This window comes from Microtus pennsylvanicus, chromosome 10 (assembly GCF_037038515.1).
Source record: "Microtus pennsylvanicus isolate mMicPen1 chromosome 10, mMicPen1.hap1, whole genome shotgun sequence".
NCBI lineage: Eukaryota > Metazoa > Chordata > Mammalia > Rodentia > Cricetidae > Microtus > Microtus pennsylvanicus.
In genome coordinates this window covers 14,854,341-14,866,588 of record NC_134588.1, presented here as the reverse complement: position 1 = coordinate 14,866,588, position 12,248 = coordinate 14,854,341, and the positions used below count along the sequence as shown (strand labels likewise).

The 12,248-nt window shown below is 38.3% G+C and overlaps 1 protein-coding gene across 6 annotated transcripts in view; it reads left to right on the top strand.

Moving 5' to 3' along the window:
- Positions 1–12,248, top strand: part of Ptpn4 (protein tyrosine phosphatase non-receptor type 4) — a 194,103-nt gene that overhangs the window by 18,848 nt on the left and 163,007 nt on the right. The gene's annotated exons all lie outside the window — the stretch shown is intronic.

The following is a 12,248-nucleotide window of genomic DNA, read 5'->3' as shown; positions in this document are numbered from 1 at the left end:
TTGGGAATCACATATCAGATATCCTGCATATTAGATATTTACAGTTCATAACAGCAGCAAAATTACAGTTATGAAGTAGCAACAAAATTATTTTATGATTGGGGATCACCACAACATGAGGAACTGTATTAAAGGGTTGCAGCTTCAGGAAGGTTGAGAACACTGATGGAAGTGGAAATGTACAATATTTATCATTTTTGGTGGGTGTGTTTTACTCAGTATAACGTTTCAAGGTTACTCTAAATTGTAGCTTGTGGCAGCATTTCCTTTCATTATGTAGATATATACCATGTTTTACTTACCCTTTTAGTAAATCCTTAGGTTGCTTCTTTTACCTTCTACCTTGATTGTTGTATAGTGCTGCTATGAACATTGCTGTCTAAATATCTCTTTAAGAGCTTTCAATTCTGTTAATATGTTTATTTTTCATTTTTTTTGGTTTGTTTGGTGGTAGTTGTTTTTCAATGCCGAAGCTCAATATTTGGGTACTTACTCTTGATAGGTAGGTAGTCTACCACTGAGCTACATACCTAGACCCCTGCCTACTTCTTAAGTAGTAGCTTTCTGAATATGAATGAAGGAAGATCTTGTCATGATTGCAATTTGCATCTACCCAATGATTAGTCATAGTCATAAGGAACGTATTTTTAATGTGCTTATTGTCTACCTGTATACCTTTGAGAAATGTCCATTTGAATGTAGTTGTATATTTTAAATTAGACTTTTGCTTGTTTTTTGATGTGTCAGGGTTTGAAACCAGGACCTCCTGCATGCTAAATATATTATCAGTGAACTACCCTTCCAGCCCTTCCTCATTTAGTAGACATTCTTTATATGTTCTGCACATCAGACCTATAGGAGATATGATTTACTAATATTTTCTTAAAGTATGCTTTTTTAAAAATGATTTTCTTGATATTGTTCTTTGATATACAAAAGGTTTGAATTTTGGTGAAATTCATTTTTTCTATTTTTTATTGTCTGTCATTTTGGTGCCATATCTAAGAAATTATTTCTCAGTCCATTGCCATGAAGCTTTCCCTATGTTTTCATTTCTTTTTTTTCTTAAAGATTTAATTTTATTTTATGTACATTGGTGTTTTGTCTGCCTTCATGTCTGTTTGAGGCTGTTAGATCCCCTGGAACTGTAGTTACAGACAGTTGTGAACTGCCATGCGGGTACTGGGAATTCCCAGGTCCTCTGGAAGAGCTGCCATTGCTCTTAACCACCGAGCCATTTCTCCAGCCCACTGTATTTTCTTTTAAGAGTTTTATAGTTTTAGGTCTCATATTTAGGTCTGTTTAATTTTTGTTTATGGTTTAGGGATGAATCTTTTTAAACAAGTGAATATTCAAGTTTTTCAGAACCATTTGTTGGAAAGATATATTTTCTTTTCTTTCTATTTTTTCAAAGCAAGGTTTCTCTGTGGCTTTGGAGCCTGTCCTGGAGCTAGCTCTTGTAGACCAGGCTGGCCTCAAACTCAACAGAGATCTACCTGCCTCCGCCTCCCAAGTGCTGGGATTAAAGGTATGCACCACCACCTTTAATATATTTTCTTTATACCTTGTCACCTGCATAGTTTTGTTTCTGCTAAGGTCATGTGCTAGAAGCTTAGTCCTCTATGTATTGTTGGGAGGTATTTGGACCTTGAAGAGGTAAAGTCTGGTGGGAAGTAATTAGTCCATTGGGGCATCATGTTCATGAATGGACTCATGTCTTTTTGGGTTAGTTCTCTCAAGACTTAGGTCTTCAAGGAGTGAGTTAGACTTTTCAAGACTGAATTAGTTAAAATAAGAGAGAGTTACTCTAAAGTAGGCCAGGCTTCCTTCTGTATCTCTTTCGAATGAATGTTCTCTTTGCTACCTCTTCCATGTCACCATATGGTGACATAATATGAGGCCCAACAGAAAATAAATATATGCTGACACATGCTCTAGAACTTCAGAATTGTGAGCCAAAGTATTATAGAGCACTATCCCCTGAGCCTAATAGCTGTCATTGTTATCAGAGCAGCTGTGACTGCTTAGAATGGACCACTGAGACTGGGTGTGCTGACTGTTAACATGTCCTCATAGAATAGTGGTGAGGAGAGTCTTTGAATCCTCACTTGATGCCAGCCTTCTGCCCTACCCTAGTTGATGGCCTTGTGGTCTCAGAAGGGGTAGAGTATGTAGAGGATAGAAGGTTAGCTAAAAGGAGAAACTTGACCTATGCAGCTGGGGGGAAGTTGCCATCCATGCCAGGGTGAGACATTTCAGTGGTGCCACTGCTTTGGAGTCACTCACACTCCTGTAGGTAATTTGCCACCCACACTTTGTAAATAAGTGTAAACTCATTGGTTCTCCGAGTTGGGCTTTGGTAGAATTGTCATTTGGTTTGTCTTAGGAGGTCTATAAAGAAAAGGAAGAAGTTTATGTCTTCTGCAAAGCCAAGTAAACTGCTTGACAAAGTATCCAAACATAAGCAGGGCAATAGTGGTGCATACCTTTAATCCAAGTACTCAGGAGGCAGAAGCAGGTAGATTTCTGTGAGTTTGAGCCCAGCCTGGTCTCAAAAACTAATAAACAAACAAACAAACAAACAAACAAAAAAGTATCCAAGTGTAATTTAGCAACACAAATAGACTGATACCTTTTCCTTATAGATAATGTGGGATTTATTTTGACCTTTATTCCTAAATCTTCATCCATGTACTGCTTAGGCTGTGATAGCCTTATAATAACTTTTGAAGTAAGAAAGTATACTTATTTTGTTCTTTTTCAAAATTTCTTAGTTCTTCAGAGTACCTTGAAGATTCTGTATAAATTTGGGATGGAAATTATTTTGTTTTTGTAAAATTTGTCATTGGGACCTCAATTGTGAAGGTTATATCAAGTCATCCATAGATCACTTTGGGTGGGTTTTTGAGAGCTGCTATGAACAATTGTTAAAACTAATGTTAACAATTCAGTACTATTTTCTAATTCATTTGTGCCTTCATTTCTTATTTCTTAGTATTTTGTACTTTTCATGTATAGTTTTGCAGTTTTCTTCTTGGTTAAATTTATTTCTGTATACTCTTTTTGACACTTTTATAAACTGAATTGTTAATTTCCTTTTGGCATCATACATTGTTAATGCTTAACAACCCAGCTGATTTTATTGAGTTAAGTTTGTATCCTGCACCTTGCTAAATTTGTCTTTTTTGTGTGTGGATTGTTAGGCTTTTCTCTACGTAAGCTCATATTTTCTGCAAATGGAGATAGTTTTACCTCTTCCTCTCATATTTTTCTTGTATCTATGACTTTATACCTATGTGAAACTACCATCAATATGATGCTAATGGTGAGATTTTCATTTATGCCATTGTTTATATTGAATATAGAATATGATATATCATTTTATTCTTTTTTTTTGTTTTTTTTCTCTTTTTTCTTTTCTTTATTTATTTATTAAGGATTTCTGCCTCCTCCCCGCCACCGCCTCCCATTTCCCTCCCCCACCCCCGATCAAGTCACCCTCCCTCATCTGCTCGAAGACCAATCAGGGTTCCCTGACCTGTGGGAAGCCCAAGGACCGCCCACCTATATCCAGGTCTCCTAAGCTGAGCATCCAAACTGCCTAGGCTCCCCCAAAGCCAGTACGTGCAGTAGGATCAAAAACCCACCGCAATTGTTCTTGAGTTCCCATTCTTCCTCATTGTCCGCTATGTTCAGCTAGTCCAAATTTATCCCATGCCTTTTCAGACCCAGTCCAGCTGGCCTTGGTGAGTTCCCGATAGAACATCCCCATTGTCTCAGTGTGTGGGTGCACCCCTCGCGGTCCTGAGTTCCTTGCTCGTGCTTCGTCTCCTTCTGCTCTTGATTTGGACCTTGAGATTTCTGTCCGGTGCTCCAATGTGGGTCTCTGTCTCTGTTTTCTTTTATCGCCTGATGAAGGTTAATATTCAGGAGGATGCCTATGTGTTTGTCTTTGGATTCACCTTCTTATTATAACATGAATTATAAGCTCAATGTCCTTTATTTATGGCTAGAAACCAAATATGAGTGAGTACATCCCATGTTCCTCTTTTTGGGTCTGGCTTACCTCACTCAGGATAGTGTTTTCTATTTCCATCCATTTGTATGCAAAATTCAAGAAGTCCTTGTTTTTTTATTGCTGAGTAATACTCTAATATGTATATATTCCATACTTTCTTCATCCATTCTTCCGTTGAAGGGCATCTAGGTTGTTTCCAGGTTCTGGCTATTACACACAATGCTGCTATGAACATAGTTGAGCATATACTTTTGTTGTATGATAGGGCCTCTCTTGGGTATATTCCCAAGAGTGGTATTGCTGGATCCAGGGGTAGGTTGATCCCGAATTTCCTGAGAAACGGAAACACTGCTTTCCAAAGTGGTTGCACAAGTTTGCATTCCCACCAGCAATGGATGAGTGTACCCCTTTCTCCACAACCTCTCCAGTAAAGGCTATCATTGGTATTTTTGATTTTAGCCATTCTGACAGGTGTAAGATGGTATCTTAAAGTTGTCTTGATTTGCATTTCCCTGATCGCTAAGGAGGTTGAGCATGACCTTAAGTGTCTTTTGGCCATTTGAAGTTCTTCTGTTGAGAATTCTCTGTTCAGCTCAGTGCCCCATTTTATAATTAGGTTGATTAGCCTTTTATGGTCTAGTTTCTTGATTTCTTTATATATTTTGGAGATCAGACCTTTGTCAGTTGCGGGGTTGGTGAAAATCTTCTCCCAGTAAGTGGGTTGCCTTTGTGTCTTAGTGACAGTGTCCTTTGCTTTACAGAAGCTTCTCAGTCTCAGGAGGTCCCATTTATTCAATGATGCCCTTACTGTCTGTGCTCTGGGGTTATACGTAGGAAGTGGTCTCCTGTGCCCATGTGTTGTAGAGTACTTCCCACTTTCTCTTCTATCAGGTTTAGTGTGTTCGGACTGATATTGAGGTCTTTAATCCATTTGGACTTGAGTTTTGTGCATGGTGATAGATATGGATCTATTTTCATTCTTCTACAGATTGACATCCAGTTTTGCCAGCACAATTTGTTGAAGATGCTCTCTTTTTTCCATTGTATACTTTTAGCTCCTTTATCGAAAATCAGGTGTTCATAAGTTTGTGGGTTAAAGTCAGGGTCTTCTATATGATTCCATTGGTCGACTTCTCTGTTTTTATGCCAATACCAAGCTGTTTTCAATACTGTAGCTCTGTAATAGAGTTTGAAGTCAGGGATGGTAATGCCTCCAGACAATCCTTTATTGTATAAGATTGTTCTGGCTATCCTGGTTTTTTTGTTCTTCCATATAAAGTTGATTATTGTCTTCTCCAGATCTGTGAAGAATTTTGATGGGATTTTGATGGGGATTGCATTGAATCTATAGATTGCTTTTGGTAGAATTGCCATTTTTACTACGTTGATCCTCCCAATCCAAGAGCAAAGGAGGTCCTTCCATTTTCTGGTGTCTTCTTCAATTTCTTTCTTCAAAGACTTATAGTTCTTGTCAAATAGATCTTTCACTTCCTTGGTCAGGGTTACCCCAAGATATTTTATGCTATTTGTGGCTATCGTGAAAGGTGAAGCTTCTCTGATTTCCCTCTCTGCTTCCTTATCTTTAGTGTAAAGGAAGGTAACTGATTTTTTGGAGTTGATCTTGTATCCTGCCACATTACTAAAGGTGTTTATCAGCTGTAGGAGTTCTTTGGTAGAGTTTTTGGGGTCACTTACGTATACTATCATATCATCTGCAAATAACGAAAGCTTAACTTCTTCCTTTCCAATACGAATCCCCTTGATCTCCTTATGTTGTCTTATTGCTATTGCTAGAACTTCAAGCACTATATTGAAGAGGTATGGAAAGAGTGGACATCCTTGTCGTGTTCCTGATTTTAGTGGGATGGCTTTGAGTTTTTCTCCGTTCAATTTAATGTTAGCTGTTGGCTTGCTGTAAATAGCTTTTATTATATTTAGGTAGGATCCTTGTATCTCTATTCTCTCCAAGACCTTTATCATAAAGGGATGTTGAATTTTGTCGAATGCTTTTTCAGCATCTAATGAAATGATCATATGGTTTTTTTCTTTCAGTTTATTTATATGGTGGATTACATTGATAGATTTTCGTATGTTGAACCAGCCCTGCATCTCTGGGATGAAGCCTACTTGATCATAATGGATAATTTTTCTAATGTGTTCTTGGATTCGGTTTGCCAGTATTTTGTTGAGGATTTCTGCATCTATGTTCATGAGTGAGACTGGCCTGTAATTCTCTTTCCTGGTTGAGTCTTTGTGTGGTTTTGGTATCAGAGTAACTGTAGCTTCATAAAAGGAATTTGGTAATGACCCTTCTGCTTCTATATTGTGGAATACATTAAGGAGTATAGGTATTAGCTCTTCTTGGAAGTTCTGGTAGAATTCCGCATTGAAACCATCTGGTACTGGGCTTTTTTTGGTAGCGAGGTTTTTGATAACAGCTTCTAATTCTTCGCGACCAACAGGTCTGTTTAGATTGTTCACCTGGTCCTGGTTTAACTTTGGTATATGGTATTTATTTAAAAAAGTGTCCATTTCTTTTACATTTTCCAGTTTTGTGTTATACAGGCTTTTGTAGTAAGATCTAATGATTCTCTGAATTTCCTCTGTGTCTGTGGTTATGTCCCCCTTTTCATTTCTGATCTTATTTATTTGCATGTTCTCTCTCTGTCGTTTAATTAGTTTGGATAGGGGTTTGTCAATCTTGTTGATTTTCTCCAAGAACCAGCTTTTTGTTTCATTGATTCTTTGGACTGTTTTCTGTGTTTCTATTTTGTTGATTTCAGCCCTCAGTTTTATTATTTCCAGTCTTCTACTTCTCCTCGGCGCGTCTGCTTCCTTTTTTTTCTAGAGCTTTCAGGTGTGTTGTTAAGTCCCCAATGTATGCATTCTCCATTTTCTTTAAGTGGGCACTTAGTGCTATGAACTTTCCTCTTAGGACTGCTTTCATAGTGTCCCATAAGTTTGAGTATGTTGTCTCTTTATTTTCATTAAATTCAGGGAAGACTTTAATTTCTTTCTTTATTTCTTCCTTGGCCCAGGTGTGGTTCAGTAGTTGACTGTTCAGTTTCCATGAGTTTGTCGGCTTTCTGTGGGTAGCATTGTTGTTGCCTTCTAACTTTAATCCGTGGTGATCAGATAGGACACAGGTGGACACTGATATTTTTTTTGTATCTGTGGAGGTTTCTTTTGTTTCCAAGTATGTGGTCAATTTTTGAGAAGGTTCCATGAGCTGCAGAGAAGAAGGTATATTCTTTCCTATTTGGGTGGAATGTTCTATAGATGTCTGTTAAGTCCATTTGCTTCATTATCTCCAATAATTCTCTTAATTCTCTATTAGGTTTCTGTCTGATTGACCTGTCCCTTGGAGAGAGAAGTGTGTTGAAGTCTCCTACTACTAGTGTGTGTGGTTTGATGTCTGCCTTGAGTTCTAGTAATATTTCTTTTACATAAGTAGGTGCTTTTATATTGGGGGCGTAGATATTCAGGATTGAGACGTCATCCTGATGAATTGTTCCTGTTATGAGTATAAAGTGACCATCTCGGTCTCTTCTGATTGATTTTAGTTTGAAGTCAGCTTTGTTAGATATTAGTATGGCCACACCTGCTTTTTTCTTAGGACCATTTACTCTGAGTAGATGCCTATCTTTGTGGTTGAGATGTGTTTCTTGCAAACAGCAGAATGTTGGATCCTGTTTTCGTATCCAATCTTTTAGTCTGTGCCTTTTTATAGGTGAATTGAGCCCATTAATATTAAGTGATATTAATGACCAGTGGTTGTTTACTCCGGTTATTCTTATTGCTTTTGGTAGTAGAGATTGTGTGTCTCCCTTCTTTGAGATGTGCTGGTAAAGGGTCGCTAGATGCCTGAGTTATTGTAGGCAGTGTTGGCAGTGTTGGATTCCTTGGATTGCGATTTTTCTTCTATTACTTTCTGTAGGGCTGGATTTGTGGCTACGTATTGTTTAAATTTGTTCTTATCCTGGAATGTCTTGTTTTCTCCATTGATAATGAACTATAGCTTGGCTGGGTATAGTAGTTTGGGTTTGCATCCATGGTCTCTTAGCTTCTGCAGTACATCTATCCAGGACCTTCTGGCTTTCATGGTTTCCATAGAGAAGTCAGGTGTAAGTCTGATCGGTTTACCTTTATAATTTACTTGGCCTTTTTCCTTTGCAGCTCTTAATATTCTTTCTTTAACCTGTATATTTTGTGTTTTGATTATTATATGGCGAGGAGATATTTTTCTTTGATCCAGTCTGTTTGGTGTTCTGTATGCTTCTTGAATATTTAAATGAATATCTTTCTTTATGTTGGGAAAGTTTTCTTCCGTAATTTTGTTGAAAATATTTTCTGGGCCTTTGAGCTGTGACTCTTCTCCTTCTTCTATTCCAATTATTCTTAGGTTTGTTCTTTTTATTTTGTCCCATATTTCCTGAATGTTATGTGTTGAGAATTTGTTGGCTTTGCTGTTTTCTTTGATCTGTTCGTTTATTTTCTCTATGGTGTCCTCAGCATCTGAGATTCTTTCTTCTATCTCTTGTATTCTATTGATTATGCTTGTTTCTGTAGACTCTGCTCGTTGACCTAAATTTTCCATATCTAGCTGGTCCTCAGTTTGTGTTTTCTTTCTTGCTTCCATTTCAGTTTTCAATTCTTGAACTGTTTCCATTACCTGTTTGATCGTTTTTTCTTGGTTTCCCAGGGTATCATTTGTGTATTTACTCATTTCTTCAAACTTTTTGTTATACTTCTCATCCATTTCTATAAGGGCGTTTTTTTTACATGTTGTTTTAGGAACTCTATTGCTTTCATAAAGTCAATTTTTTCCACTTCTTCTGTGTTAGGTTGTTCAAATACTTATGTTGTAATATCATTGGGTTCTGGTGTTTTCATGTTGTTTTTCAGATTACTGGGTGAATTCTTGCCTTGGCGCCTGCCCATCTCCTCCTATTGATCCTATCTAATGGTTCTTTTAAAAACCGGATCAGGTTTCCCTGCTGGCCAAGGGCTCCGCTTACGAAATGCCCTCGCTCTGTTTCCGGGTTCCTGCCGCAGGCCAAGAACCCTCTCACCCCTCCGAAGGGTCTTCAGGACAGGACCAGGCTCCCCGTTTGCCAGTGACCTGGCTAACCAGAGGCCTACCTCTTTGATTTAATTGTAGTAGGGCGATCTGCTCTCCTTATTGCACGCCTGACCCCGCTTGCGTCTGCCTCTGCGCCGGTCCCCCAAAGCCTCTTCCTGAATGCGGTGCCTCTCTGCTGCGTCTGGACGCCGCGGCCTCTCCGCCTCCGTGCGTGTCTATCATTTTATTCTTAATCTGCTGAGATGAACAAAGTTCTGCACCTGCTGTCATCTTTCTGCATTTCCGGGAGTATGTGGGTAGCTTTTCAATCTTTTATGGGGTATCTTCTCCTCCAGTTTACACTGTTTTTGTTTTGGTCATCATCTACTAGTTACTGATACTTCTGGATGCTATGTTATTAAATAATTACTACTGGTAATTTTTCAAAACGTGCTTTGGAAAAAAATCTGTTTGTACCAGTCAGGTTCTCAGATAAAATAAACATGCTATGCAAGTAGGAATTTTTAGGTATCTATTAGAATGATTATAATATGTAATATATGTAATTGTAATATAATAATGGTTTCCCCAGAAAAAAAAGACTTTGAGGGAGCTTCTAGACTTTACTTTTCTGACCCAGTGCATGTGAATGTACTTTTCATAGCTGATGCATGTTGGCCTGCCTGCCTCTGTTCCTCTGTTCTTCCCTCCTTCCTTTCCCTTTTCCATTTTACCTTACATAATATAACCTGATTACAGTTTCCCCTCTCTTTACTCTTCCAAGTTTCTCCCCACCTCCCCTCCTGTAGCCACTCCTTTTCTGTCTCCTATTAGAAAGCAAACTTTCTAAGGGATAAGACTAAAATAAGATAAAAACTAACACATTGGAGTTAGACAAGACAAACAGAAGTAAAAGAGCCCAAGAGAAGGCACAGAAGTCAGAGATCCATTTGTTAGAACACTCAGGAATTCCATTTATTAAAAAAAAAACAACTGAACTGGAATCCATAATATATATACAGAGGGCATAGCGCAGATCTGTGCAGTCCTTGTGCTGCCTTAGTCTCTGTGAGTTCATGTGAACCTTGACCACATTGATGTCTTCTGTTCCCCTTGGCACTTAAACTCCACCTCCTCTTCTGTGGTATTCCCAGAGCCACGAAGGAAGAAATTTGATAGAGACATCCCATTTAGGGCTGAGTGTTCCAAAATCTCTTAACTTTGCATAATGTCTATGTGTGAGTCTTTGTATTTGTTCCCATCTGCTGCAGGAGGAAGTTTTTCTGAAGATGCCTGAGCAAGGCAATGATCTATGAATATTGCAGAATGTCATCAGGAGTCATCTTACTGCTATGGATTTTTGTTTGTTTTACAACAGTAATGTTTGGTTTTACCCTAGGTCTTGGGGCTATCTAGTCTCTAGTTCTTGATCACCCAAGCCATGTCAGGTATGGATCCCCCTTACAGAGCAGGTGTTAAGTCAAATAAGATATTGGTTGGTTTCCCACAAGCTTTGTGTCACCATTGCCCTGGAATGTCTTGCAGAGAGGACAGCATTGTAGATCAGGGGGGTTGTGACTGGCTTGGTGTTTGTGTTTCTCTTTTGGTAGCATATTGGGTGCCTTCCTGTCCCAGAGACACTAGAATGTAGGGGTGAAGGCTCTATGTAGGCACCAGTTCGATTTCTCTATGTAAAGAGTTGTAAGTGTTGTCTTCAGTAATGTCTTGTCAGTTTGTGGAGAGTAACCTTTAGTCTTGGCAAGAGCATGGATTGTATGGGTATTTCCATGGGACCAACCCCTTTGGGCAACACTTCAATTAGATGTAATCTAGCCCTGGTACTAGTAGCTTCATTTGGTGATAAGAGATGGTCAATTGGGACTCTGTCTTCCCCATTATTTGGTAGTTTCATTTTGATCACCTTCATATGTATATATATTTTAGGAAACTTCTACTGTGTTAGGTTTCTGTACTACACCTCAGTGGCCCTTAATTTCAGCTGTCTTTCCCTGTGTTCCTTCCCTCAGCTTCCTATTCCCTTCCCCTCCCCTTTACCTCTTGATCCTCGCATTCCAGATCCCCCGTCCATCCATAATTATCTATTATTCTATTTCCCTTTTCTTTGTGTATTCCCTAGTCCATTACTCTCTATGTAAACTGTGTACTTCTGTAGATTGTAGCTTGCTTGTCATTGACTTAACAGTTAATATCCACATATAAGCAAATACATACTGTATTTATCTTTTAGGATCTGGGATACCTCACTCAGGATGCTGTTTTTCAGTTCCATCCATTACCTGCAAATTTCATGATTTTATTTTTCAATGTCCAAGTAATATGCTATTGTATAAATGTGTCACATTTTCTTTATCCATTCTTCTGTTGAGAAACTTCTAGATTGTTTTCTAATTTCTGGCTATTATGAATAGAGCAGCAATAAACATGGTTGAGTAAAAAATGTCTGGGGTAGGATAAAGTATCTTTTGATTATGTGCCTAAGAGTGGTATAGCTGGATCTTGGGGTTGATTCCCATCTTTCTGAGGAACAGCCACACTGATTTCCGTAATGGCTGTACAAGTTTGCACTCCTACTAGTAGTGGATGAGTGTTCACCTTTTACATCCTCATCAGCATGAGCTGTCATTTATTTTATTGATTTTAGCCATTCTGATGGATATAAGATGAAATCTCAAAGTAGTTTTGATATGCATTTCCTAGATGACTAAGGATGTTGAACTTTTTTGTTTCTCAGATACTTGAGTTTCCTCTTTTGAGAATTTTCTGTTTATATCTGTACCCCATTTTTAAATTGGGTTATTTTCTTGATATCTAGTTTTTGAGTTCTTTATATATTTGGATATTAGCCCTTATCAGATGTGTAACTGGTAAGTCTTTTCCCATTCTGTAGGCTGCTGCTTTGTCTGAATGATGGTCTTTTGCCTTCCAGACACTTCTCAGTTTCATGAGGTCTTATTTATTAATTGTTTATCTTAGTTCCTGTGCTAATGGTGTTCTGTTCAGAAAGTCTTTTCCTGTGCTATCTTTTCCTGAGTTCGAGGCTAGTCCCCAGTTCTCTTCTATCAGGTTTAGGTTTATGTTGAGGTCTTTGATAGATTTGGAGTTGAGTTTTGTGCAGGGTTATGAGTATGGATCTATTTGAATTCTTCT